Source organism: Aegilops tauschii, chromosome 3, assembly GCF_002575655.3.
Source record: "Aegilops tauschii subsp. strangulata cultivar AL8/78 chromosome 3, Aet v6.0, whole genome shotgun sequence".
NCBI classification, from domain to species: Eukaryota; Viridiplantae; Streptophyta; class Magnoliopsida; order Poales; family Poaceae; genus Aegilops; species Aegilops tauschii.
This window is the reverse complement of record NC_053037.3, coordinates 471749106-471768178: the sequence shown is the minus strand read 5'-3', so window position 1 is coordinate 471768178 and position 19073 is coordinate 471749106. Positions and strand designations below refer to the sequence as shown.

Below are 19073 nucleotides of genomic sequence, written 5' to 3'. Positions count from 1 at the left end.
GTGAGCTAGAACACAGGTTTGAGCTATGGGAGGATTTTTTTTGGAGGAAGACGAAGTGAGTAGGTGCTGGAATAAGTGGAGGGGGTCCACGTGGGGACTACGAGGCAGGGGGGCGCCCCAGGGGGGTGGGCGCGCCCTGTGCCCTCGTGGCCAGATGGTGGGTCCCCCTGGTGTGTTCTCAGTACCAGATATTCTTAAATATTTTACAAAAAATCATATTTCATTTTTAGGACATTTGGAGAACTTTTATTTTCGGGATATTTTTATTGCAAGGATAATTCAGAAAACAGACAGAAAATACTATTTTTTCTTTATTTAATCTAAACAACAGAAAGTAAAAGGAGGGTACAGAGAGTTGTGCTTTCTAACTTCATCCATCTCATGCTCATCAAAAGGAATCCACTAACAAGGTTGATCAAGTCTTGTTAACAAACTCTTTCCAAATCATATGAAACCGGAGAATTTTCGAATAACACTAGGTTACCACAACGGGGATATGCATGTCCCCAACAATAAGAATATCATAGTTCTTCTTGACAGTAGGAAGAGGGAATTCAAAACCTCCAATAGTAATCATTGAAATTTTTCCAATAGAATTGATACTGTGGACTTGAGGTTGTTTCCACGGAAAGTGTACCGTATGCTCATTACCATTAACATGAAAAGTGACATTGCCTTTGTTGCAATCAATAACAGCCCCTGCAGTATTCAAAAAGTGTCTACCAAGGATAATCGACATACTATCATCCTCGGGAATATCAAGAATAACAAAGTCCGTTAAAATAGTAACGTTTGCAACCAGAACAGGCATATCCTCACAAATACCGACAGGTATAGCAGTTGATTTATCGTCCATTTGGAAAGATATTTTAGTAGGTGTCAACTTATTCAAATCAAGTCTACGATATAAAGAGAGAGGCATAACACTAACACCGGCTCCAAGATCACATAAAGCAGTTTTAACATAGTTTATTTTAATGGAGCATGGTATAGTCGGTACTCCTGGATCTCCTAGTTTCTTTGGTATTCCACCTTTAAAAGTATAATTGGCAAGCATGGTGGAAATTTCAGCTTCCGGTATCTTTCTTTTATTTTTAACAATATCTTTCATATACTTAGCATAAGGATTCATTTTAAGCATATCAGTCAAACGCATACGCAAAAAGATAGGTCTAATCATTTCAGCAAAGCGCGCAAAATCCTCATCATCCTTTTTATTGGATAGTTTAGGAGGAAAAGGCATGGGTTTCTGAACCCATGGTTCTCTTTCTTTACCGTGCTTCCTAGCAACGAAATATCTCTTATCATAACGTTGATTATTTGATTTTGGGTTATCAAGATCAACAGCAGGTTCAATCTCTACATCATTGTTATTGCTAAGTTGAGCATCAACATGAACACCATCATTAACAATATCACTAGGTTCATGTTCATTACCAGATTGTGTTTCAGCATCAGAAATAGAAATATCATTGGGATTCTCAGGCGTGTCAACAACAGGTTCACTAGAAGCATGCAAAGTCCTATCATTTTTCTTTTTCTTCTTCTTAGAAGGATTGGGTGTATCAACATTTGTTCTCTGAGAATCTTGCTCAACTCTCTTAGGGTGGCCCTCAGGATACAAAGGTTCCTGAGTCATTCTACCCCCTCTAGTCATAACTCTAACAGCATTATCATTTTTCTTTATTTAATTCATTGAGCAAATCATCTTCTGCTTTAAGCACTTGTTCTACCTGAGTGCTAACCATAGAAGCATGTTTACTAATAATTTTAAGTTCACCTTTAACTCTAGACATATAATCACTCAAGTGTTCAATCATATAAGCATTACGTTTCAATTGTCTACCAACATAAGCATTGAAGTTTTCTTGTTTAACAATAAAATTATCAAACTCATCCAAGCATTGGCTATCAGACTTATTACGAGGAATATCACCTTCATCAAATCTATAGAGAGAATTTACCATTACTACCTGTGTCGGGTTATTAAGACCATGTATTTCTTCAATAGGTGGTAAATTCTTAACATCTTTAGCTTTAATACCCTTTTCTTTCATAGATTTCTTTGCCACTTGCATATCTTCAGGACTGAGAAATAGAATACCCCTTTTCTGCGGAGTTGGCTTAGGAGTTGGTTCAGGAAGTGTCCAATCATTATCATTACTCAATATATTATTCAATAGCAATTCAGCTTGCTCAACAGTTCATTCCCTCAAAACACAACCAGCACAACTATCCAGGTGGTCTCTAGAAGCATCGGTTAGTCCATTATAAAAAGATATCAAGTATTTCATTTTTCTTGAGAGGATGATCAGGCAAAGCATTAAGTAATCGGAGAAGCCTCCCCCAAGCTTGTGGGAGACTCTCTTCTTCAATTTGCACCAAATTATATATTTCCCTTAAGGCAGCTTGTTTCTTATGAGCGGGGAAATATTTAGCACAGAAGTAATAAATCATATCCTGGGGACTACGCACACAACCAGGAGCAAGAGAATTAAACCATGTTTTAGCATCACCCTTTAATGAGAACGGAAATAACTTAAGGATATAGTAGTAACGAATTTTTTCCTCATGAGTGAATAGGGTGGCTATATCATTCAATTTAGTAAGATGTGCCACAACAGTTTCAGATTCATAGCCATAAAAAGGATCAGATTCAACCAAAGTAATTAACTCAGGATCGACAGAGAAATCATAATCCTTATCAGAAATACAGATAGGTGAAGTAGCAAAAGCAGGGTCATATTTCATTCTGGCATTCAAAGACTTTTCTTTCAGCTTAGCTAACAGTTTCTTAAGATCATATCTATCTTTGCAAGCAAAAAGGTCTCTAGCAGTTTCTTCATCCATAACATAACCCTCAGGCACATCAGGAAATTCATATCTAGGGGGAGAATCTTCATCATCACTTTCATCAATATTATCTGTTTCAATAATTTCATTCTCTCTAACCCTAGCAAGTTGTTCATCAAGAAATTCACCTAATGGCACATTATTATCAAGCATAGAAGTAGTTTCATCATAAGCATCATGCATAGCAGAAGTGGCATCATCAATAACATGCGACATATCAAAATCAATAACATGTGTAGGTATCGCAAATTCACTCATAACAGAAGGTGAATCAAGTGCAGAGCTAGATGGCAGTTCCTTACCTCCCCTCGTAGTTGAGGGAAAAATCTTGGTTCTTTCATCTTTCAAGTTCCTCATAGTGATCAACATATATAAATCCCAAGTGATTCAAAGAATAGAGCTATGCTCCCCGGCAGTGGCGCAAGAAAATAGTCTTGATAACCCACAAGTATAGGGGATCGCAACAGTTTTCGAGGGTAGAGTATTCAACCCAAATCTATTGATTCGACACAAGGGGATCCAAAGAATATTCTCAAGTATTAGCAGTTGAGTTGTCAATTCAACCACACCTGAAAGACTTAATATCTGCAGCAAAATATTTAGTAGCAAAGTAGTATGGAAGTAACGGTAACGGTGGCAAAAGTAACAGTAATAGTTTTTGTAGCAATCGTAACAATGGCAACGGAAAAGTAACTAAGCAAAGATCAATATGTGAAAAGCTCGTAGGCAATGGATCAATGATGGATAATTATGTCGGATGCGATTCCTCATGCAACAGTTATAACTAGGGTGACACAAAACTAGCTCCAGTTCATCAATGTAATGTAGGCATGTATTCTGAATATAGTCATACGTGCTTATGGAAAAGAACTTGCATGACATCTTTTGTCCTACCCTCCCGTGGCAGCGGGGTCCTATTGGAAACTAAGGGATATTAAGGCCTCCTTTTAATAGAGTACCGGACCAAAGCATTAACACTTAGTGAATACATGAACTCCTCAAACTACGGTCATCACCGAGAGTGGTCCCAATTATTGTCACTTCGGGGTTGCCGGATCATAACACATAGTAGGTGACTATTGACTTGCAAGATAGGATCAAGAACTCACATATATTCATGAAAACATAATAGGTTCAGATCTGAAATCATAGCACTCGGGCCCTAGTGACAAGCATTAAGCATAGCAAAGTCATAGCAACATCAATCTTAGAACATAATGGATACTAGGGATCAAACCCTAACAAAACTAACTCGAGTACATGGTAAATCTCATCCAACCCATCACCGTCCAGCAAGCCTACGATGGGATTACTCACGCACGGCGGTGAGCGTCATGAAATTGGTGATGGAGGATGGTTGCTGATGACGATGGCAACGGATTCCCCTCTTTGGAGCCCCGAACGGACTCCAGATCAGCCCTCCCGAGGAAGATTAGGGCTTGGCGGCGGCTTCGTAGCGTAAAACGCGATGAATCCTTCTCCCTGATTTTTCTCTCCCCAAAAGTGAATATATAGAGTTGGGATGGAGGTCGGTGGAGTCCCAGGGGGCCCACGAGGCAGGGGGCGCGCCCTGCACCCTCGTGGACATGGTGTGGGCCCCCTGATGCTGATTCTTTCGCCAGTATTTGTCATTAATTCCAAAACGTGTCTCCGTGGATTTTCAGGTTATTCCGAGAACTTTTATTTCTGCACAAAAATAACACCATGGCAGTTCTGCTGAAAACAGCGTCAGTCCGGGTTAGTTCCATTCAAATCATGCAAGTTAGAGTTCAAACAAGGGCAAAAGTGTTTGGAAAAGTAGATACGTTGGAGACGTATCAACGATCCGGTGGCGGTGGCAGAAGAAGTTCCAGCCCTGGCCAAGCACCATGTGCCCCTCAAAGTTCTGGACCTACACCCAGAACTCGCACCACTTGTTCGCCGACAGCCTGACCACGCGCGGGAGCTGCTTGATGACCAGCCACTCGTTCATCACCTCCACGAACTTGCGATGGATGACGAGCATGGCGAGGTCTTCGGCGTCCTTGATTTGCTGGTAGAAGCGCAGCGGCTCCCGAGCCCCCTCCTCGTGGCCGGTCCTCAGAGATCCTCCCCTTGAACAAGGCAGGCTCATGAAGGCGACCCTGCCAGGAAGGTCCACCCTCTTGAGCCACCTGTTCATGGGGATGAGATCCTTGGCACCCTCAGCTCCAGCCACCACCTGAGCTCCTCCACCCACCACGTCCCAGTCACTCTTCAATATCTTGTCAGGTAAGATGACAAGTATTAGAGGTGCTTGCAAAATTAACAACCACTGATCAGTGGCATTAGCTCCTCTGCAAATGCCACTGATCAGTTGCACTAGCACTACAGCAAATGGCACTGATCAGAGACATTTTCCCAAGAGCAAATGCCATTGATCAGTGCACAAACTCTTTGCCAAATGCCACTTATCAATGGCACTTGCTCTTGGGCAAATGCCACTGATCAGTGCCATTTGCTCTTGTGCAAGTGCCACTGATCAATGGCGCTTGCCCAAGAGCAAGTGCCACTGATCAGGGGACTTGCCCAAGAGCAAGTGGCACTGATCAGTGGTAGTTTCCCATGAGCAAATGCCACTGATCAGTGGCATCTGGTCTTCTGCAACTTCCACTCATCAGTGCACTACCCTAAGCATGGCAACATCTAAAAATAGCACCCATGTGCACCCATGCACATTTGGCAGCATCCTAAAATGGTCCTACTACATGCATGTATAAGAATCTACGGCATGCAACACAAACCCTAGCTTGAACATGTATGTAGCAACATGAACATCAACATGAACATGATCCTAGCTTGAACATGAACATGCCATTTGCATGAACACATATTCTAGCAAGACCCTAGCATGAACACAGATCCTAGCAAAGCACACTAGCATTGGGGATTCTAGCATGAACACAGATCCTAACATGAACACAGATCCTAGGAAAGCACTAGCAGAAGAACATTATCCAAGAACACACACTGTAGCAAACAAGAACAGATCGGTCGGATTCGATTCGATCGGGATCGCATCGAATCGAATCTACTCGAATCCTATCGAATCCAATATGTACTAGCACATGCCTAAGAAAGAAACCCCTAATCTACATCTACAAGCAAGCCTTGGGGATTCTTTGACTCACCGGAGCTTGCGCAGTCGTAGTGAACCAAGGCCGGGGTGAAAACCCCGGCGGGAAGGAGAGAGGTGGCGGAGCAGAGGAGGAGCTAGCCCTGGCGACGGCCGGCGGCATCGGCCCCGTGCTCATGGCCACGCCAGAGGTCGAGGAGGATGGCGCGCCGACAGGAGAAAACCCTTGGACAGGGGTCAAGAAAACCCCCTGCCCAATGGAGTCCCAAGAAGTGGCGGCTCCGTGGACGACACTGGCACCAAGCCCACGACCACGAGGTCCGGAAACAGTGGCGGACCTGGAACGGCCGACACCGCAGTGGCCGACCCTCGTGGTGGCCGGCAGCAGATGGGGGACGGCGCTCGCAGCACCGACGCCAGGTCCCTGCCCGAGTTCTGGAGCCCGGCCACCCAATGCTCTTGGATGCTGGTGATGCGCTGGTGTACGGGGGTCAGAGGGCGGCGCGGCGGTGGTCGAGGCGGAGCCATCGGATAAGAGGAGAGGGAGGGGCAGTGAGGCAGAGAGGCGTGCTAGCGGTGGGAACAGTGCGGGGCGGTAACATGAGAGTGGGAGGGGAGTTACGAGACGTCCCCTCCGTCTCCCCCGCTGCCCGAGGCGTGCAACCTCCTCGCACGTGTGGCCGCGTCGAGCCAGGCTCACAAGAAACTGCCGATTCGGCAGTTTCCGCCGGGCCAGGCTCAAGAGGTTCGTGCGGGCCACGAATCGCATGCAGCCCAGCCAACCAAATAGACCACGCACATCCCGCGCGGGCCTGGTTGGGCTGCATGCGGGCAACCAAACACGCCCCAGAAGACTTGTCATTTCGCAGCTAAGCATTGCACGCGTTCCTGACGCGGCACAACTTTCCTCATCATGTGTTGGCCATGCGATAGTCAGAAGAGTCAGAGAACTGACCGGTCGGCTCATGCTAAGTCGATCCTCACTCCATTGGGTATCTGACAAGGATAGCCGTCACCCCGACGTGCAAGAACCGCCCAAGTTTGCCCATTCGATCACCGGGCATCTGCGATGAAGCGACGTTTTTTCTTGGCACGAGTCATAAGGCCTTGTACAATGCTAGGTGCTTAGGGAGATGCTTAGAAAAATAAACCGAATTTTTCTGAAGCACCAGTGCTTATTTTTATAGGAGAGACACCTAACTAAACGTCTATCCAATACAAATAAGTACAAGGCCTAAGGCGGCCAGAGCAGAATCGATGCATAAACGATGCACTGTCGTCCTCCAGAGGGCGGCAAACAACACGAACGCATCCTATACACAAACACCACCGCTGCCGTTTAAAGAAAAAATAAATAGAACGAGCACATGAGCATTTCACAGGAGCTGCAAAAGCAACATGGAGACAACCAAATCATAGGAAAAACGAATGACGGGGAACAGACAGGTCAGCAACCCTGGCGGTGAAGCAACCACTAGATTATAAAAACACAGATATCCAACTTTCGATCGTAAAATAGGATCAAGTTTTATCGAATTTGCATAGGAGCACCCGGCGATGCAGCCCACTGCAATCATACCCATCCAATTGTCTTAGGATCAACAGCCACTATATTACCCCCTCTATATTGCGTTTATTTATCGCTCTGTATCTCCGTCTGCTTCCTATATATATTAGCCACTGTTACAACCGACTTGCCAGTTGATTCATTGCTCCATTTATGAGTGATGAGTTGTTTCTCTGGCACAGTTGTTTTACCACACGGTACATAGCCAATACATGTACGGAGAGAGTGTGATATTTCTTTTTTTTACTACTTCAGCAGTGAGGTAATATATTTTAACGCAACCATTATATAAGCACAAGCCCAAATACTAATTTCTAGGAAATTATGGAAATAAATTGGAGAGATTTTTCAACACGTTTGATGTTTTTTAATCTTAAGTGAAAAAATGAGAACATCGTGGTAATAGTTCTATAAACTTTTTCATAATAATCTCAGGATTTTTTTTGAAAATCTCAGGAATTATTCTCTTCTAAAAAATCTGAGAATTTAACAATAAAAATTACAAGAAAGATGCAATTAATCGCGCAATCAAAACTAATGTATGATGTCACACACACAAACGAAATTGCTTATATTTTTTATAGTGCTTCGTCCTGGTTATTGTTATTAAATGTACGTATATCCAAAGTCTTTGTCATTTAATGCATCGTTGAAATCTGTGACATGTTTTGTCAGACACACTATCTCGAATTAAATGTGTATGGACAGCTTTTTACTGCTCGCGTATATGCAAGCACGCAATATTGCGATCTCGCTATCAATTAAGGAAAACGTTTTGAGTCGGCACGCCATCCGAGTATTGCGCCGGTCCTGTGCGAGCCATCTGATCATTTCAGATCGTGTGCCTCACATGCCTGCGTTGGACAGGACCCACTCAGCACACACTGCAGCTTTTACCTTATCTATTCACGGACGTCCCATCCCCTCGCTTTCTTCCTCGCGAAACGCAAGCTTCTCCTTTCTTATTCCCCATCGCACCACACACCATGGCTCCAGCCGTTCTAGTGCTGCTGCACTCCGAGGCCATGGCTGCCGCCACCGTCGATGCTACCGCTGACTGAGCACATGGTTTCTCTATACGACGGTGACATACTCAGCCACATCTCTTTTCGTTTTTGCTGCAACTGGTGCCGCTAGAAGCTACAACCATCGTCGGGGAAGCTGGAACCGGCCTAGATTTTTGCTACAACCAGGCAACGGCGAGTGTGGTTGGGGATGACAACACCACAATTTAAGCTGCAACGGGCAACCAGGAAAGCTGCCACCGGCTCACGGATTTGCTACAACTAGAAAGACGATGAAGTGTGGCTGGCAACGACGGGCTGCAAATTTGTTGCATCCGGAAGCGGGAAAGCTACTACCAGCGACCGAATTCGCTGCAACCGGCGAGCGGTGGTGCGACGAGCGGCGACATGGGTGACCATGGCGACCATGATTTTTGCTACGACCGGTACTATTTTTGCTACCACCGCGGTGAGCCCATGCTGCAAGCGGTGCAGCGACAGGGAGCTGCGACCTCGACAACGGATGCTGGAACCGGCGTGATACATTGCGTGAATGCTACAACTATCGAGGGAAAAGCTCCAACCTCGATGGAGAAAGCTTCATCCGTCGGGGAAATAGCTTCAACCTCATAGGAAAAATCTTCAACCGTCAGAACGGAACTTGCTTCCAACAGGAGATGGACGGGAGATGCGAATGGAGGAGGCGATGGGGCACGCGCATGGCGGAGGATGCAGCGGTCGTGACCGAAGACGTGCCTGCTGGTGGTGCGGGCGGGGGATGGTGGTGCGGGCGCACAGCGCATAGGAGAATGAGATCTACAGGGGGAAGAAGTGAGTTGACTCGTGGGGAGAAGAGATTCTAATCTGACGGCTGCGAGTTCTCCAATCGAACGATGCCCATACGACCGGTGGAAGCCTGCGCCGGTCGACCAGCGCAGATCACTTCCCATCAATTAAACGAGACCTGCACCGATCCCCAAAGTTACCATGAGTGGCTTTGATTCCAGATGAGTGTGTCGCCGTGTTCTCCTCGTTCACGTCCCGAGTTTTACTGTCTTTTAGACAACCAAACAATACAAAAGAATAAGCGTCCAGGTACAACATGCCACAACTGGCACATTCAACACGACCTTTCATCAAAGACGCTGCCTACCAAGGCTACACGACACATCAATGTCAATAGTTCACGACATGTCCAAGATCTCCTCGTACCTACAACACTCCTCTACTTTCACCCGCAAAAAAAACACTCATCTACTTTGAAGGCGTACGAACAAACCTTCTCCAAGAAGGGGGCTGGATCAGATGTCCTACACACCCAGCAATGCTACATCGACGGACTTCTGCGGGATTTTACAGGGTGTGTTGCAGCTGTGAAATTGTGATTGGACTAAGGGGAGATTGGGGCCCCACCCACCTGAAAATCAGGGGATGTTTAGTTGGTTAGGAAGGAGCCTATAGAAGCTTGTAGGGCTCTCTACGTCTAGCATTTTTGCCTACACACCATGTCATCGAGGTTCGTTTCCTCGTGGCGCAGCTTGAGGCATGACAAAGCCAACCAACACTAGTGCAGAATTGGGCATTAGTCCCGGTTAAGGTGGGGATTAAATGCCCCCCTTTAGTGCCGGTTCATCACGAACCGGGACCAAAGGCCCACCACGTGGCACGAGCCCGCGTCGGGGGCTGGGGGTCATTTAGTCTCGGTTGGTGACACCAACTCGGACTAAAAGGTTTAGGGGTTTATGGTTTATTTTTCTTTTTAATTTTGTGTTTTCCATTTAATTCTTTTTCATTTCAAACATATTTTACGCTACTACATACTTTACATGTTATGCATATAAATAAACAGAATTTTTCATAGAACCGATCATATATATATATCATCGAATTTCTCGTACGACCATTCACACACACACACACACATATATATAAACACTATTCTGATCACAGGACCAGAATAATATTTTGATCACAACCAGAACTTCCTGAGTTACATAGCCTGAACTTCCATCTGTAGGAACCCGACCTTCGGGCTATCTTCGCAACCGTGTCTCCCCGTACGAATTATTTTGGTCAGTCATGTTTTATATGATGTAAGTGTAATCTAGAAACAATTTTAGCAACTAAATTCCCATTTTAAATAGGAATCTCGCTCATTGGCAGATTTTGCTCTCGGGTCGTGATGAACATGCGTCTGTTGCAATTTTACTGTCTAAGTTGTTCGACCTAAACTTCCCCCAGTGCTAGGTTGAACTTCCGCAAACGTTGCCCAAATGGGGCTTGTGATATACTGTTGGAAAGCTATGGACATGAGTATCATGACCCAAGTTAAATTTTTTGGCAAAATGTAAGCGGTTTAAGAGCAGTTTTGAAAATCCTTTTTCTTCATATAAAAACATGAGTCGTATTTTCGATCACATTTCTAAATCATTTATTGGAATGAGACAAATAATATGGTTTGGAAAGCTGCTGCAAAACCGCTCCTTCCACATGTTGAAAGTTTTCTCTAATTCCCATGGTTAAAGAGTAATTTGGAAAATCGTAAAATTTCACAAATCGAACAGCCGAGTTCGTATTTTTGATTCCATTTCTAAACGGCTAACCCAATTGAGGCAAATAATATGGCGTTGGAAAGCTTATGAAAATGTGCTACTCTTTCATCTTGAAAGTTTTTTTTTAATTTTGAACTGTTTAAAATTAATTTAGAAAACGGGACAAGTTCCACTGAGTTCGTATTTTCGAGCTAATTTTTAACCATATGTCCGAATACAGCAAATGATATGGCGTTGGAAAGCTTGAGGAAATGCGAAACCTTTTGGTATATATTGTTTCTCCCAATTCCTTACGGTTTTAAGTAAATTTTGAAAATGGATTAAAATGTTTTTTGGCCGTAATTTCTACAAACTTTATCGGAATGGGGCAAATAATATACCGTTGAAAAGCTACGAAAAATGCAAAACTTTCTCATGTTGATGGTTTTCTTTGATTCTTAGCCGTTTTCAAGTAATTTCAGAAACGGCGAGATCATTCGTTCTACTTTTATCGCGAAACAGATTCTTCGAAAATGCACCGCGTGAAGAACTTGAACTTCTCGGCGTGTCTACTTGAACTTCACTCTGTTTTTCACATGTTTTTTTGCTCGTAGCTCTCCATCCGCTCTCTGTAATTGAGCAAGTGATATACCGATGGAAATCTGCTGTAAACACGCAACTTTCCCGTGTTGATCATTTTTACCATACGCGCGACGATTTTAAAAGTTGTTCATCTGAAATTCATTCAGTGCAGTAGTTGAACTTCCTGTTGTTTTCATGTTGAACTTCTGTGACGTATTTTCATTTGTAATTTTTCTCATACATTCGTTAGTGTTATAGAAATGATATTCCTTTTGTACAAACCCTTCTTACAATAATTTTAGAAATGATATTCCTTTTGTACAAACCCTTTTTACAATAATTTTTTAACTTTCTCTGCCTGAGTATTTGAACTTATAACAACAACAAAAATTGGACCTTGCCTTTTAATTCATTTTTCTCATATTAAATGCACACCATGTAGTACATGAACTTTTTCTCATTTTTATAATTTGAATTTTTTATTTTCTTTTTGAAAACAAATTGCTCCCAAACAATAACTGAACTTCTTTGTGGATTGAGAGAATTATTTTAAAACGCAAAAAAAACAATTTCTTTTTTGTATTTTCAAACATGGAAATACAAGGTGAACATCTCTTGCAAGAATTTTTGAACTTCCCGGGACAGAGCACTTGAACTTCTTGCAACAAACCTATTAAGCTTTTTGGTTTCTATTCTTATATTCTTATCTGAAACCCATTCTGTGTAATAGTTGAACTTTCTGTTGTTTTCACCTTAAACTTCTGTCACGTATTTTTGTTCAACCTCTCTCACACGAATTTTTGAATTTTCTCAGGCTGAGCACTTGAACTTCTAGAAACAAAACTTTCAGCCTTTGATTTTTTCATTGTTTTTTAATACAAAATGCACACCGTGTAGTACGTGACCTTCTCGCAGTTATCAATTTGAACTTCTCTTGGTTACGTGAAAATGTGAGTTTTTTATAGACATTGAACCGCTCATTTTTTATTGGTTTCAATCTTTAGCATTGGGGAAATCTGAGTTTTTATAAACATTAAACAACTTCATATTTTTTTTAATTTTGGACTTCTTGGTGTTATTCATTAGTAACGGGAAAAGTCCTAGTTATGTAATAAATATTGAACTGCTCAAGTATTTAAAGTTGAACTTCTAGATCTTAAAAAAATAGGGGCAAATATATGTTTTACAAACTTTTTAAACTACTGGGTTTTTTTAATTTGACCTTCTTGGTTTTATAATAAACATTTCTAAACTTCTATGTTATTTAAATATGAACTTCTCCAATTTTTTAGTAAAATGAAGAAACACCATTTTTTATAAACTGTTCGAACTACTCCATTTTTTATTTTTGAACTTATCTGTTTATTCTAAAGTAAGGGGGAAAATCATGGGTTTGTAATAAACATTAAACCGCCCTATTATTTGAATTTGAACTTTAAGGTATTTTTTAGAAATGGTTAAACTTACAAAACAAATTATGGTTTTTTCCACTTTCTACGAACCTACTATGTTATATCATTTGAAGTTTTTTTTGTCTCACAACATTTTTAGGCATTTTTTTGCTGTCGGTGAAATGTCCTAGGTGTTCCCTTTTTTCATTTTATGAATTTCTTCTGTATGTAGTACACTTGAACTTCAGAATTTCTGAAACATGAACTTCTCTATGTAGTTTTTTTCTAAAAGTTTCTGAAAAATGAAATTGCCATGCGTCTACTAATACAACGACATGTTGTTATATTAGTGTGAACTTCTCACAAAAATCAAAACGAAACACAAAAGTTAACAAAACCATCGCTGTTTGTACACAAGAAAAATACAATTTGACATGTTTGGCCATATGATAAGATGTAGGCAGCAGCAGCAAGGAGCATTAGAGTTTGACTGTGTCAGACGGCTTTGTTGAACGACCGCACATGGCCAGAACAGAGGAACCGCGGGTTGAGGTGCCACATTGGCGGCGATGGCGCCACACTAACTTGATCATCTTGGTTTGTACTAAAATTGAACTTCTCGGTTATTTAAATTCGAACCTCTAGGTTTTTATATAACCCCTTTATTATTAAAAAATTGAACTTCTTTGTATTTTTAATTTGACTTGCTTGGTTCTGTAATAAACATTGAACCTCTATGTTTGTGAAATTTGAACCTCTAATTTCTTTTGGAAACATGGAAAATGCTTTCTTTTAAAAGTGAACACTCTCTGAAACAACACTCTCTAAAACAACAATTCTAGACAAAAAACAAAAGGAGAGAACCTCTTCCCAACTTTTATCAATATTCATTAACATGAACATTTATTCTTTTACATCCAACATGGATACAAGTCTACTACAACAGTTCCGTCTCGAGGGATAATTGTAGCATATATGTCAAAGTTGGTTGATAACATCGGCATGCATATACCAATGATATCCAGAGAGTGCCGGTGTTCTAGAAAATATACTTGGACATATTTTTCACCTTCTGGAACAATTTCTACCTTCAGCCTGTTTTTCATTCCAAAAGGTGAGCAAACTGGACAACAAAGTATAATCCTCATTTTGTTTAGAGCTGAACTGAATAATCTGGTGAAGCCGGCCTGCAACGATGGCCAGTTTTTTCAGAGGTAAACACAAAAAAGTGATGAAATTGGAGGGCAGGGGTTGTGGCCTCGCGAACCGACGCGAAGTGATCCCATGATGGAGGCGAACTAGGGGAGTCAGGTGGTTCCTGGGGTCGCTCATGGAAGAATCGGGGGCGACCGGGGGCGCGCTGGATGGTGGCAGTGAACTGCCAGAGGTGGCGGTGGCGAACGGCCTGAGTGCCGCGGCGGTAGGGTATCTTCAGTCGGGAACCTCGGCGGCGGCCGGCGGGATCAGAGCTAGGCAGTGGCGCCCCAGGATCCACGGCCCGTGATGGCACCCAGGTTCCACGGCTTGCTCGTCTTCAGTCGAGGACCCCGGAGGCGGGCGGGATCCAAAGACAGGCGGCGGCGCCCAGTATCCATGGTTGGCGACGGTGCGCAGGATTCGCTACCAAGGTGGATCGGGGCAGAGGTGGTGGTCCATGGTGGCAGTTAGAAGCAGGCACGGGTGGCGGCGCGCCAGGAGGAAGGCGGGGGCGACGGCGTCCCAGGAGGAGTCTAGGGGCGGCCTCGTGCCGGGAGAAGGCGGGGACGACAGTGCGCCGGGAAGGAGGCGGGGGTGCTGGCGCGCTGGTAGGAGGCATGGTAGGCAGCGGCGACGATAGGATCGGGGGGCGTTGGGGATCGAGGGAAGAAGTGGTGGACGAGAGATCGTGGATGGGATTTTTTCCCGCTATATGGATTCCGGAGTTCCGGAAGTTCGGGAGGGAGCAGTCGGGCCCTTATAGGGCCTTCTTTGATCCAAATAGTTATTCTAATTCCAAGATTAGAATAGTGTTGTCATATATATATATATATTCATATATATAGTAATACTATTCATCACCCAGGTTGCAGAATAAGTTATTCTTCGTTCGAGGTAATCTTACGATCGCTTCATAAATAAATTACATTTGAAATACAAATAGTTACATTTATATTGATTCACTACGTAAAATTTGGTATAAAAAACAAAAATAAAAAGGTTATAAGACCAGAAATATCGCATTTTATGTATGTTTTTACGTTCGTAACTTTACGTAACATAAAATATTTTTTACGGCAAGTATATATTTTCTTACGCTTTCTTTTTACGTATGAAATAAGACAAAATTTACGAAACGTAAAAATACGGTGCATTGATGTCAAAATAGAGAGGGGGTGAAGAATAACTATTCCTCACCCAGGGTGACGAATAGCGCAACCCTTCATATATATATATATATATATATATATATATATATATATATATATATATATATGGAAAATCCATCCTATCACCTGGGGTAGTTACCCCACATGTCTCATATATTACCATGTGGTAGTATATATTCTACTTTATCATTTTAAGTATATTCATATACTATATATAATATATTCCAAATTAAGTTACATGAAAAAATTGCAAGTTAGCCCATGATTTTTATTATATTTGTGAAATACATACATATTTATACGTAAAAAGGAGCATACTCAAAATACGATACATACTACCAAAAAAATATTATATATACTACCTATATATATATATATATATATATATATATATATATATATATATATATATATATATATATATATATATATATATAGGGAACCTCCGCGCGCCGATAAACCATAAGAAGAATACTTGAAACTTACACTTAGACACTTGAGTAACCAATCAAATCGTACATCTTGTGGCATGCTCACCAATATTGATGTAAAGTGAGATGATCAGGGTTGATGATGTGATGCGAAGGGAAGGGGCCACTCAATTCAATTCAATGTCGTAATCCGACCTGGCTTCTCATGTCCGCACTTGGGACAGATTGATACTCTTTTTTGCTGGATTTGAACTTGCTTAAAAAGAAAGGACTCAGCTTCCGTAAAAGTGATCGATGAAGAAGCTCAAAAGTCTCAATCCATACATATATATATGATAACACTATTTTAATTGTAGGATTAAAATAACTATTTGGATCACGAGGCGCCATAGGGCCGGACCGGATGCTCCCGAACTCCCGAACCGGGCAGCGATAAACAAAAGAAAAAAAAAGCCCACCCACCTCCCCTAATCCCGATCCACCATCTACCCCGATCCAGATCCCCCACCTCCCTCCCGCACCTCCTGCCCCAAACCGGCAACGCGCCCGCCACCCCGCCCCCAACGGCGGTGGCGCCGCCACCGGCTGACATCACCCCCTCTTCCCGAGATCCTCTTCGACGCCACTACACCACCGGCGAACCTCGCGCGCCGCCGCCCGCTGCAAACCTCGCGCGCCACGGCCTCTTACCGAATCCAATCGGCGGAGCTCGCCACGGCAACCACCGCGTTCTTCCTCTCGCCGCCGCCCTGGAGAGGAACCTCCCAAACATGCGCCACGGTGGAGCTCGCCTGCCCCAGTGCCTCTTCTCCACGCATGCCCTTCTTCCTCGCCGGAGCTGATGTGGGCCGCCACATCACCCCGCTGGCCGGGACCCCCCTCCCCTGCCCCCGCGCCGTCCTGGCCGGCCACACTGACCTTCTCATGAGAGCCACCTTGACCTTCCTGGAATAAGGTTCATCCATGGAGCGGCCGCTCCCGCCCCTCCATCTCCGGCGAGGTGCGCCATCCCCTCCTTCAGTGCCCCCTTCGGGTGAAGCTCCACGCCACCACCATCGTCACGCCATTCCAGCCACCAGCACGCACATGTTGTTCTCCTCGTCACGGCCAACCTGAACTTCCTGAGGTAGTTCCCTTTTTTGCTTTTTTGTATAATTAATCTAGGTCTTGGGGCGGCAGGATCTTGATTTCATTTTTGCTTGGCTCATTGCTTGAAAGATTAGCCGTTTGAGTGAGAAAATAAGGGCCCTTTGCATTTGTTTGGCGTGTATTGGTTTATTCAGTTTTCACTTTGCAAGAAAGAGCTTTGTTTTCTCTCGTATCTAAATTTTTAGATGCTACTATTAGGTGTACTATTAGTACTCTCGTTTATCGTTGCTAGCTATGTGCTTTCAGGAACTCTCCGAGAATTAATAAACTCTCTGCTTTTGTCACAACTCTCGGCCTTGTTGTCTCCTCTGCCTGTTCTCTGCTTTACAGCGTCTCAATAGCCATGGAGAAACCTGAAGATGCAGTTGGAGAAAAGGAAGGTACATGCTTGCTGAACTAATTTATATCATACAAATCTGAATGATGTGTGTTTATATTCGCTTGCTAGTGTCTTGTAGTTGACCCAGGCAGATGCCACAATCTGAGGCTTGCTTGCTTGCTTTTTCTGTTTGTGTTGTCAATGAATATGCAAAAACAGTTTGTGTTGTCAGAAAAAAAAAGGCACTTCTCAATTTGAGATGGTTGCGCCCTCCAAAAAATTTAACTTCATGCCATTTGCTTGTTTCAAAAGAACACAAGCAGATTTTGTTTCTGGAACTCAGCACACTAACTTACTCCATAGGTTATTATTGTCGTAGATTATTAGAACTTCCAAATAATATCCTTAATGGAAGTGATGAGTGTTGCATTTTTTCTTACTTGCTGTCTATGTCTTTCTGCTATCTACCAAGTTATTGATTACACTATCAGATTGATGGTTCATGAGAATGTGTGTATGAAGTATGCCCAAAATTATTTCCTGCTTATTTTAGGGCTAAAGAGTGTAAGGCGTCATGGACTAGTGGTAAAACAAGCTTTCTTGTACCAATGATGAAGGAGTGTGGATGCAACAAACTTCTGTGGTCAAAATTGATGGACAAAGGAGTTGCAGCACACAGAGCAAAACCTATCTCAGGTACCTCTCACACTAAGGGAGTGACAGCGCCGGGGAGAGCAGCACAACAACGATGACGAATGCCAGAACGTACAGGTGGTGCTCCGACAAGAGGCCGTGCTTGCCGTCGGCCTCCTTTGCATCTTCTTCCACGAGTGTTTCTAGTAGGGCTCGATGTTTATTAAAAAAGAGTAAGACATTTACACTTTTCTTCAGGAAGACATTTGTAAGTCAAAAAACATGAACTTTTCTTCAACAACGATGTAATGCCTGAGAACAAAGTTCTGCTATGCCTGAGAATATATGAAGTACGTGGCTGGTGTTTATGCAAATTTTAGTCAAAAAAGAATTTTTTGATGATATGCATGTAGTTGTTGTTCGGTACTAAAATTCATATTGTATTTGCGCTACCGAGTTGAACATTTGTATTTATGCAAAGATACTTTTGTTGTCCCTACTGCTGCATCACCCCCGTCCCATCCCCTACCTCTGCCGCCACCGCCACTTGCCCCCAGCACAGGTGCCGAAGGCCGCCCTGCAGGAAATCCCTTCTCCGGTCGATGTTGTCTGTGCCTCCCACGATCCCGTCAACAGAGGTCCCTTGTGCGGGCTCCCGTCGTCGATCCCTGTCCCCCGTCCTGCAGAACTGAGAGCACCGGCAAGGATGACAAAGATCTCGTGGGGCACGCATTGGAGCAGTTCAATTTCTGTAGTGTGAGTGTGAGTTGTTGTGTGAGCCAAAAAAATTACTTCAACTGTTGTGTATTTGTATAAAAACGTTGTTTGTAACAATTTGTTGTGTTTATTAAAAATACAGAAGTTCACCATGTGAAACTTGCGTAGTTCAATTTGTACTAAAAAGATAGAAAATAAAACAACAGTAAAGTTCACAAATCATGGAAAAAAGATGATTGTGTTATTTTCGATGTTTGCCCATATGGCCAATTTAAATGCAGAAGCTTAGACATTTTTAGTTGAAACATACGAAACAATATTTACAATGTGAAAAAGTAAATTCAATAGTAATCCAATTTTCCGTCTATAAAATACAACTAAGAAGTTCAAAATTTAAATAACACATTAGTTCGATCTAAAAATAAAGAAATAGATT

General features: G+C 42.9%; 1 long non-coding RNA gene across 1 annotated transcript; it reads left to right on the top strand.

Annotated features, from left to right (window-relative positions):
* Nucleotides 1–16317: 16317 nt before the first annotated feature.
* On the top strand, nt 16318–18221 carry LOC109785338 (uncharacterized). The gene is made up of 3 exons (XR_002238098.4): nt 16318–16945; nt 17215–17348; nt 17841–18221. It is a non-coding gene; the product is annotated as an uncharacterized lncRNA (long non-coding RNA).
* The last annotated feature ends 852 nt before the right edge of the window (nt 18222–19073 follow it).